The 10,855-nt window shown below is 39.4% G+C and overlaps 1 pseudogene; it reads right to left on the bottom strand.

Annotated features, from left to right (window-relative positions):
• Positions 1-8,998: 8,998 nt before the first annotated feature.
• On the bottom strand, positions 8,999-9,115 carry LOC124621065 (annotated as a pseudogene).
• Between the last annotated feature and the right edge of the window lie 1,740 nt (positions 9,116-10,855).

The following is a 10,855-nucleotide window of genomic DNA, read 5'->3' as shown; positions in this document are numbered from 1 at the left end:
ATTGCAATAGCTTTATTAGTTATTAACTTCTGGTTGATTTGCTTTACAAGTTTTAATTCATTATTATATTTATTTTTATCTTTTTCATTAGTAATAACATTCTTAGTTTTACGTGCAATGTCACATATTTCAGACCTACTAAATTGTGCATGTTTTGCAGCAATCTTTACATCAGCAATCACACGTTTAATATTTGCATTGCTCAATTGTGGAGCTAAATTATATTTTAGGCCTTTGTTTAAAAGTGTTGTCTCGGCAGGAGTAAAAGAAATTTTGGTTAGATTGGTTACTCTTGGATGAAAGTGATGTACATTTGGTGAAACATCTTGTGAACACATATTTTGATGACTAACAAGGGCTGCAATTTTTTTATTATGCTTATTAAAAATAGTTTCTCGCACTGCATTAATTTTCTCATCTGTAAAGTTAAGTAGCTGTGAAAATATTAATGGTGACAACTGACTGCTAATTTTTAAATGTAAATTGTACATTTCAAGATTTAATGTATCTTTTTCTTTATATGCATCTCTAATTTCAGATCTGATCCACAGAATGCTACTCTTCTGTCGTAGAAACTTTTCTATATTTGATCTGGTATTAAAACTAATTTTTACATAATTAGGAATCACATTATTCATCAGGCATTGTTTATTAAAAGATATTTTGGTATTAAGTTTCATAATTTTAGTGCGTAACCCTCTAAACTTCTTGTAATCTCCCAATACCTGACTAGGCAATAATTGCATTCAAAAGTAATACAATTATTGCCTAGTCAGGTATTGGGAGATTACAAGAAGTTTAGAGGGTTACGCACTAAAATTATGAAACTTAATACCAAAATATCTTTTAATAAACAATGCCTGATGAATAATGTGATTCCTAATTATGTAAAAATTAGTTTTAATACCAGATCAAATATAGAAAAGTTTCTACGACAGAAGAGTAGCATTCTGTGGATCAGATCTGAAATTAGAGATGCATATAAAGAAAAAGATACATTAAATCTTGAAATGTACAATTTACATTTAAAAATTAGCAGTCAGTTGTCACCATTAATATTTTCACAGCTACTTAACTTTACAGATGAGAAAATTAATGCAGTGCGAGAAACTATTTTTAATAAGCATAATAAAAAAATTGCAGCCCTTGTTAGTCATCAAAATATGTGTTCACAAGATGTTTCACCAAATGTACATCACTTTCATCCAAGAGTAACCAATCTAACCAAAATTTCTTTTACTCCTGCCGAGACAACACTTTTAAACAAAGGCCTAAAATATAATTTAGCTCCACAATTGAGCAATGCAAATATTAAACGTGTGATTGCTGATGTAAAGATTGCTGCAAAACATGCACAATTTAGTAGGTCTGAAATATGTGACATTGCACGTAAAACTAAGAATGTTATTACTAATGAAAAAGATAAAAATAAATATAATAATGAATTAAAACTTGTAAAGCAAATCAACCAGAAGTTAATAACTAATAAAGCTATTGCAATCAAGGCAGATAAAGGGAATACTCTAGTCATTGTTAGCGAAGAGGATTATGTTTCTAAAACTTTACAATTTTTTAACGCTAATGGAATAACTGAGGTTAATAAAGACCCGACTTCAAGATTTCAAACAAAAATTAGAAAACTGATTGATGATAATGACTCTTTACTTTCACCTAAAGATAAAATAACACTTAAAGTTATGAACCCCACTTTACCTAAGTTGAGATCGCAAATCAAATTACACAAACAAAACTTACCAATTCGTCCAATTGTTAATAATACCAACTGTCCCTCTTATAACTTAAACAAAAAGCTCAATCAAATCTTAAAATCCTTCTATGTTTATGAAGAAAATTATAGTATTAAAACAGTTTCGAATTAACTAAGTTAATTTATGATGTGGATATTCCAAAAAACGCAAGGTTTGCATCGTTAGACATCACAAATCTTTACACAAATATACCTATTCAAGAGACTATCTCTATTATTAATGATAACCTAACGCATCACAAAATCATGAGCCCCAAAGAAATAGTAGAATTCATTGAACTGTTAAGAATTACTCTAGATTTTAATTATTTTTCATTTAATAATAAAATATACATACAAGAAGATGGACTTGCAATGGGAAATTCCCTGGCTAGCACTATAGCAGATATCTTCGTCAACTATGTTGAAATCCAATTTTTCAAAAATAATCCAGAAATAACAAATAAAATTATATACTACAAAAGATATGTTGACGACACACTGCTATTATATAACGGCTCTAAGGAAGAAATTGATGCTTTCGCTAACAACTTAAATAATTTACATCCAAAACTTGTATTTACAGTAGAACATGAAAGTAAAAATAGTATTAATTTCCTTGACCTCACAATTACAAAACAGAATGGAAGACATAATATTTCTATTTATAGAAAACCCACATCAACCGACGTAATAATAAATGCTACATCATGCCATCCATTAAGATACAAAATGGCATTTTTTAAAACTATGATACATAGGATACTGAAATTACCTCTCCAACATGATGCTATCCAAAAGGAAATTGATACATTAAAACAGATAGCAGTTGCTAACAATTATAATTCCCATCAGGTTGATCTGTTATATAAAAAATTACAAGAAAAAAATGATGCCGTTATAAATTCCAAGAAGAGATTTACACAAATGACATACATGGGACCTATCTCAGATAAAATAAATAAATTATTTAAGAACACAAGCGTGGCAATAGCATTTAAAACTAATAACCCCCTACAGATGAAACTGAAACACACAATTGGAGACTCAAATAGATACCAAAAGTCAGGTGTTTATAAAATAATATGTAATGACTGTGAGAAACAGTATATTGGCCAAACTGGCCGAAACTTTTTAACACGTTTCAGAGAACATACTACTGGTGCTGCACGTATCAAATCAATATTCGGTCAACATCTTGATGAATACAATCATTCTGAGGGTTGCATTTCTAGGAATTTGAAAATATTACATACTGTGCCAAAAGGACCACTGCTAAATACCTTAGAAGAAATTGAAATTTTTTCACATCACAAAAGTAATCCATTATCTGTTTTAAACGAACAACTTCAGTTCAAAGACAAACATTTCTTTGAGCTTTTCGATGATCTGCTTTAGAATGTCTACTCTTCTGCATTTGTTTTAAAAAAAGGTCTTTCTAATTATTAAGACTTTTAGCAAATACTTTTATCTTTACATTGTAATTGTATTTTACCAAACATTATTTTATGATTGACTACCTGTTTTAGAATTATTGCTTTTATGCTTTCAGACTGCTAATTCACATCGTTTTATTTTATTATTGACAATGGCTCATAATTTAATAATTTTATAATTTTAAATTCTTTCAATTTTGTTTGCTTATATGACTGGTATGTAACTTGAAGAATAGCAAAGCCTTATAAAAAAAAAAAAAAAAAAAAAAAAAAAATGGCACTGGTAATCTACATACTAACTTCATAGATCATATTTTATATATACAGTCAACTACTTCATAGCGTATTTGTGCAGCATGAGTTATATATATCAGCTACAGATTATTGTAGCTTACTCTTTTCGTTTCAATAAAGACAAGTTGCTGCTCAATAATACATCGTCTGACGCCACAACTTCATTGGAAAGAAGCCTGCTGCCACATCTTTGCATTGGCGTTTGTCCTCACCATGGCAACCACTAGTTCAACTATCGACTCTACAACAACTTCAGTGGAAAAAGCTTGCTCCTTCATCGTTGTAACGGCGTCTAACTTCACCATAACAACCAGTGGTTTCAAATGGTTCACTGACAGGCCACGAGAGGGCAACCCATGTACTGCCAAACTGAAGTTCATTTTCCTACATTTTTAAATATTTTTAACGCTTTTTAATTGACAATAGCTGTTAAATAAGCAAAGTTTAATGTATATTTATTTCTAATTCTTGACAATGTTCTGTTAACTAAGAAATATTAAATTGTAATTCGACTTATAACTCATTGGTTAATAATGACATCATGCAGTCAGAAGTGGGTGGAGCCTCCATTATATAAAGTAAGACGTGCACTGGTTTCTCCAGTTGTGATTCTCCAACAGAAAGGGGTTTCCACTCAATGGTAATTCAACGTTTTATAGCCGTATAACTCTATGTATTTTCATTAATGCATGTAGCCCTCTAATTAATGCTTTGTATACATCTTGTAGGTCTGAAGATGACCACAGCAGTGGTCGAAACCGGTCACCTTGCAAAATAAATTGTGATCAAGACTGTTTTTAATAGTAATTATGATATATATATATATATATATATATGGCAGTAGTGGCGCTCGCTGTATTGCTGTATTTCGAGTAACGAAGATTTTTGTGAGGTAAGTGATTTGTGAAAGGTATAGTTTAATGTTAGTCAGGACCATTCTTTTGTAGGGATTATTGAAAGTCAGATAGCGTTGCGCTAAAAATATTGATCAGAATGAGTAAAGAGAGAAATATCTGAGTACGTTCAGTTCTGCTCAGCTGTTTGAAAATCAAATAACGTAAGAGGTTTATCAGCACAGTCATTCATACATTTTTCTCAGGGGACGTTTCAACACGATCAGGCCCTCGACGAGCATGCTTTCGAACGTCGTGCAGAATTTTGTCGGTTTGCCCTTCAGCAGCTGAGAGATGACTCCACGTTTTTCCAGAGTGTGCTCTTTACCGATGAAGCAGCCTTTACCAACCATGCAGTGCTGGGCAGCCTAAAATGCACACTGGCTTCCTCAGGTGCAACATCAGCGGCAGTGGAGCGTAAACAACGGTGCGGCACCGTAGGGAATTACGTTGGGCGGCCTCACATCATGCCAGGCGTCCTAATTGGACATTCGCACGCACACTTTGTGACGGACACTCTGCCGGCTCTTCTGGAGGGGCTACCGCCGGTTACTGGACAGCGCACGCGGCTGCGACACGACGGGCGAGCAGCTCGCGTGTCCCGTGTTGCAAACCAAATACTGAACGAGAACTTTCCTCGACGTTGGATAGGACGAAATTCTGTTCTCAGGTGGCCTGCGAGGCCCCCCGATTTGACTCTCAGATTCTTTCTCTGGGGAACTCTCTAAGGTGCAGTCTGTGACGAAGCCCCAACTGCGCCAGACGACGTGTGTCGTCGAACCGCCAGTGCATGTTCTACCATACACCTTGTGAGCGACGTGTCGGTGCTATTCTGTCATTCTGTGCAACGGATTAATCAGAGATGTACCCTTTACGCTGTGACTCCTGCAAGATGCAATTTCCACCCCCACACTACTACAGAAGACAGACAGACACTCCTAACGTTCTAAAGAGAAATGCCTGAAAAACCTTCAGCAATAAATATCTTCTGGAGTTGTCCGCTGTAAGGAAATGACACAAAAATTCACAAAATTTCTTACGTAACTAGTGGGATACTTGGGTACTGGAGTAGTGATGGTTAGTGTAAGAAAAAACATGAAACTAACTACAATTATTTATTTTTCAAAAATTGTGAGAAATCACAGTGGCACTTTTAGTTATGAATTGAACAAGTTATATCCTGGTTCTTTTCTGAATGCGAAGTTACCTCTCAAGGATAGGATTCGCTAATGAAATTTCTACACAAAGTTTAAGATTGTTATTGACTTGGCAGAATGGCTGAGAGGCGTGCCTACTCAACTTGAATAATTGTCCTTTAGTTTAGGATGTTGCTAGATACGGTCGAGGCTGTCGCGTGTGAAATGCAGTGAAGTGTACTGTTGTGGAGGAAATATGGGGCTCGCAAGAGCTGTAGCGCACAATACCATAAGCTACGATGACTGCTGTCTGCGCCGCTCGCTGCTGACAAATAAGATAATTCTCGTTCTATCTGGACTGACCTTCGCCAATCAAACTCTCCCTACGCCTTGATCAAGTCAAGGGTTACTATTCGCCCCTAGTCTAACTATTGGTGTGGTAGACCGGTCAGATAACCAGTCCACCACGATGCCAGTCAAAATTCGCTCGCAGGCGTTTAACTACACCTCCGTCCGTTCACACTGTACAATAAGTGTGGCGGCCAACGCAGTGAACGACGCTTAATCGCGAGGACTCAATACAGAGTCACACACCGATTCGCTCTCGACAGAGGTGCTGTCCCAGTGAAGTACTGAGGAGAGACTTGTTCCTCGCTCTTTCGAGTCCACGTAGGAACGCACTCGCTCTCGTTACGTGTTCTCACTCCAAGAGCGACAACGGAACGGCCCCTCTCCACAACAGACATGAAGGGGTATATCTTTCAGTCTCTTCCACCACTCCCTCAACTCAAGGCGTCAGAAATATCGTCTGCCAATCAGCATTGCTCTTCTAAAACGGGAATCTGTAGCATCGGTATTTGGCGTTTGCTGTCTCCCTGTGAAAACCTCTGAAACTGCGTGCTATGTTGGTAAAGAATGCGTAGGCTGGGCGCTCCCACACAATGTAGCGGAATTTGCTTTTAAGCCGAACACGGGGTCGTTCTCCCTTTCACTCCGGCAAACACTGTCTGCTCTACAGGCGGTCGCCCGTCGACATGGATAGGTTGACTCATCCTCAGAAGGGACCGGCCCCCCGGCGTGCGGTTTGCCTCTCCCGAACTAAAAGCCAGTGTGACCGTCATGTCTTGAATGTGTGTGTGTACGCCAGCCTCGAGTATTTCAATCTCGGTGCGCGCTTGCGATTTACTAGTTATTTGCACATTGTTTACATGGAGTCATACAACACTGAATTTATCTTATCAAGTTCGGGTTCGAATGAAGCGTCTTGATGTGCGGAATATGATTGTGAGGGTGGAATATGTAGGCAATGAAGGTCAGGAGAACACGACGTCTTACAGCCTGTACACCAGCAATTACAAATGTTGCTTTCAGTGCATGCTGAACACTTTGACCTGCAGCAGTAACCGATCTAACAACTGCGCCAGTCACTTAGTCTTGTATATGTGTTACCGACCGCAGCGCCGTATTCTGCCTGTTTACATACGTGTGTATTTGAGTGCTTATGCCTCTATCCGTTTCTTTGGCGCTTCAGTGTAGATCGGAATGAGTAGAAGAGAAATGACATTCAAAACACTTAGTAAACATTTGTTATCGTTTCTGTTACTGCGTAATTCAAATGGTTCAAATGGCTCTGAGCACTATGAGACTTGACTGCTGAGGTCATCAGTCCCCTACAACTTAGAACTACTTAAACCTAACTAACCTAAGGACAGCACACACATCCATGCCCGAGGCGGGATTCGAACCTGCGACCATAGCGGTCGCGCGATTCCAGCCTGTAGCACCTAGAGCCGCTCTGCCACCCCGGCCAGCTATTGCGTAATTCTCTTGATTATAAGCACAGCTGGTATTATACACGATTGTCATGCACAGTCACTGACGTTTTGCTGTCCAGCGCCATCTGTCGGACATTGTGAACTTTGCTTTTTTTGTTTTAATAAAACGCCATGTCATTCCAAGCGTGTGCGTCAATTTTTAACTCTCTATCTACATTATTCCGTGGTTTATTAAGTTTTCAAATTTATACTGACTTTTTGATCACCCAGTATATTGACAACGTAAGATCTAGTTTTACGCTTCCTTGACGCACGCCCGCTCTCGCTTTCGTTTCTGCGGAGCGTTCACCATCCAGCACAACGTACTGCTTTTTGTTGGTCAATTATCCATCAAGTCAGTCACATAATTTTGCAACAACATTGATTGTATCTTGCTTTGTCTAACTCCTGTAGGAAATCTGGCAACTCAGAGTGTGTAGTATTCCACTTCTGATAGTTAGCATCCGAAAGTTCTGACACTGTAATGTCCTGAAGAAGTGCTGTGTTGCCTTCCTGAGTCGATGATTAATTGATTAATAAGAGGAGCTGTAATGAGAGAGAGAATCAGATGCGCCAGCAGTCGCAGCATGTTGACGTTACCTGAAAAGGCGCTTTTAGTGAAGCTGTATTATCAGAATGGGGAATGTGCTAGTTCAGCGTTACGATCCTATCGCCGTAGGAAGGAGATTCGAACGGGTAAGGTCCGTTGACAAATGCAGCAGTGGCGAGAATTATTTCGAAGTTCATTAACTTTCGGATTTGGTTTAGCAAGCATGTTATTAATTTTGTGGCGCCAAACTTCTACAGCGTCGGTTGTTCGGTGGCGCCGTTTGTAGCAGCTCCAAAGGTTGGAAGGGGTTTCTTCATTTTCCAACCATCTATCTACGAAGTAGTCAAAAAATTCAGAGGTTCCAGTTGTAGACTGATCTCCACTGCGAACGGTAGATACGAGCAGCAACACTGGAACTCCGTACTGGAACTGTCGCACGGCAACGCCGAAATAAACTGTCCGTTGTGACCGCAGCTTATCACGATGCGAAAGTCCACCTCACTGGCTGCGGCGCGAAGGTTGCTGATCGAACCATGCTTGTGGTTGTCGGCGCCAGTGACAAACTGTCCCAGCGCGCGAGCTCTGGTTGCGTCCATAGGCGGGGACACAACAAAGAGAATTGAAGTGTTTGAGGTGTGGTGCAATAGAAGGATCTTAAAAATCACAGGGACTCTAATGTGATAAGAAATCAGGAAATTTTCCACAGACACGAAAATGTGGAAAACACTTATGAGAAGAAAGAGCAGGATGATAGCACATACAGGAAATAACTGCCATGGTACCTGGGGGAGCTTAGTAGCAAGGTAGACACTGGATTATATCCAATAAATAACTGAGGAATACTCTCAGATCAAGAGGTTGGCGCAGGAGAGGAATTCATGGCGTGTTGCTTTAAACATATCGGAAGACTGATTAACTCTCCCCTCTCGGACAGGCCATGAAGGCCCAAAGGTACCGACTGGCCGCCGTGTCATCCTCAGCCCACAGGCGTCACTGGATGCGGATATGGAAGGGCATGTGGTCAGCACACCGCTCTCCGGGCCGTATGTCAGTTTCCGAGACCGGAGCCGCTACTTCACAATCAAGTAGCTCCTCAGTTTGCCTCACAAGGGCTGAGTGCACCCCGCTTACCAACAGCGATCGGCAGACTGGATGGTCACCCATCCAGTGCTAACCCGCCCCGACAGCGCTTAACTTCGGTGATCTGACGGGAACCGGTGTTACCACTGCGGCAAGGCCGTTGGCTGGAAGACTGATTACTAGACATAAGAAACGCGAGGGAAACAGGAATTAGAACATTTCGTGGAGAAGAATTTTGGTTTAATAACCTTATTTTTCTACTTAGGTTGTATTTATTTGGACTTCCTCGTTTCATAACTGTTTGCGGCTTTTTTAAAGGCGTTGTCGAGTGTTTAGCCAAGGTGCCACAACTATGAAAATGACAGAGTTTCCATATCATTTGTTTCCATTAGATCTGATTTATAAATGGTGTTATTCTTGGTAGCTTTACAGTACAATTTGTATACAAAAGCTAATAGAAGCGTGTCCTGTTGTTGTGTTGCCATTTCCATACGTGTGGCATCTTGTTCTGACTACACAACCTATCGAATAGGTTTGAAACGGAAAATCTATCTGAATAAATACAGACCAAGTGTAAAAATAGCCCCTTCATTTGATAAATTCATCGCTCTGCTGTCCACTATGTAGGAGAATTGCATTGTATTCAAACTATTACTTCAAAATCATTCTTAACCGAATCCGAATCTCCTCGGTCTGCCCCGACTCCTCCTACCCTCTACTGCTGAATCCATGAGTCTCTTGGGTAACCTTGCTTCTCCCATGCGTGTAACATGACCCCATCATCTAAGCCTGTTCGCCCTGACTGCTACATCTATAGAGTTCATTCCCAGTTTTTCTTTGATTTCCTCATTGTGGACACCCTCCTGCCATTGTTCCCATCCACTAGTACCTGCAATCATCCTAGCTACTTTCATATCCGTAACCTCAACCTTGTTGATAAGGTAACCTGAATCCACCCAGCTTTCGCACCTGTACAACAAAGTTGGTCGAAAGATTGAACGGTGCACAGATAACTTAGTCTTGGTACTGACTTCCTTCTTGCAGAAGAGAGTAGATCGTAGCTGAGCGCTCACTGCATTAGCTTTGCTACACCTCGCTTCCAGTTCTTTCACTATGTTGCCATCCTGTGAGAATATGCATCCTAAGTACTTGAAACCGTCCACCTGTTCTAACTTTGTTCCTCCTATTTGGCACTCAATCCGTTTATATTTCTTTCCCACTGACATTACTTTCGTTTTGGAGATGCTAATCTTCATACCATAGTCCTTACATTTCTGATCTAGCTCGGAAATATTACTCTGCAAACTTTCAATCGAATCTGCCATCACAACTAAGTCATCCGCATATGCAAGACTGCTTATTTTGTGTTCACACATCTTAATCTCACCCAGCCAGTCTATTGTTTTCAACATATGATCCATAAATAATATGAACAACAGTGGAGACAGGTTGCAGCCTTGTCTTACCCCTGAAACTACTCTGAACCATGAACTCAGTTTACTGTCAACTCTAACTGCTGCCTGACTATCCATGTAAAGACCTTTAATTGCTTGCAAAAGTTTGCCTCCTATTCCATCGTAGAACAGACAATAACTTCCTCCTAGGAACCCGGTCATATGCCTTTTCTAGATCTATAAAGCATAGATACAATTTCCTGTTCCACTCATAACACTTGTCCATTATTTGTCGTAAGCTAAAGATCTGGTCCTGACAACCTCTAAGAGGCCTAAACCCACACTGATTTTCATCCAATTGCTCCTCAACTAATACTCGCACTTTCCTTTCAACAATACCTGAGAAGATTTTACCCACAACGCTGATTAAAGAGATACCTCTGTAGTTGTTACAATCTTTTCTGTTTCCATGTTTAGAGATTGGTGTGATTACTGCTTTTGTCCAGTCTGA

This window comes from Schistocerca americana, chromosome 6 (genome assembly GCF_021461395.2).
Source record: "Schistocerca americana isolate TAMUIC-IGC-003095 chromosome 6, iqSchAmer2.1, whole genome shotgun sequence".
NCBI classification, from domain to species: domain Eukaryota; kingdom Metazoa; phylum Arthropoda; class Insecta; order Orthoptera; family Acrididae; genus Schistocerca; species Schistocerca americana.
Note: the sequence above shows the minus strand (reverse complement) of the source record. Positions and strands in the feature narration are given on the sequence as shown.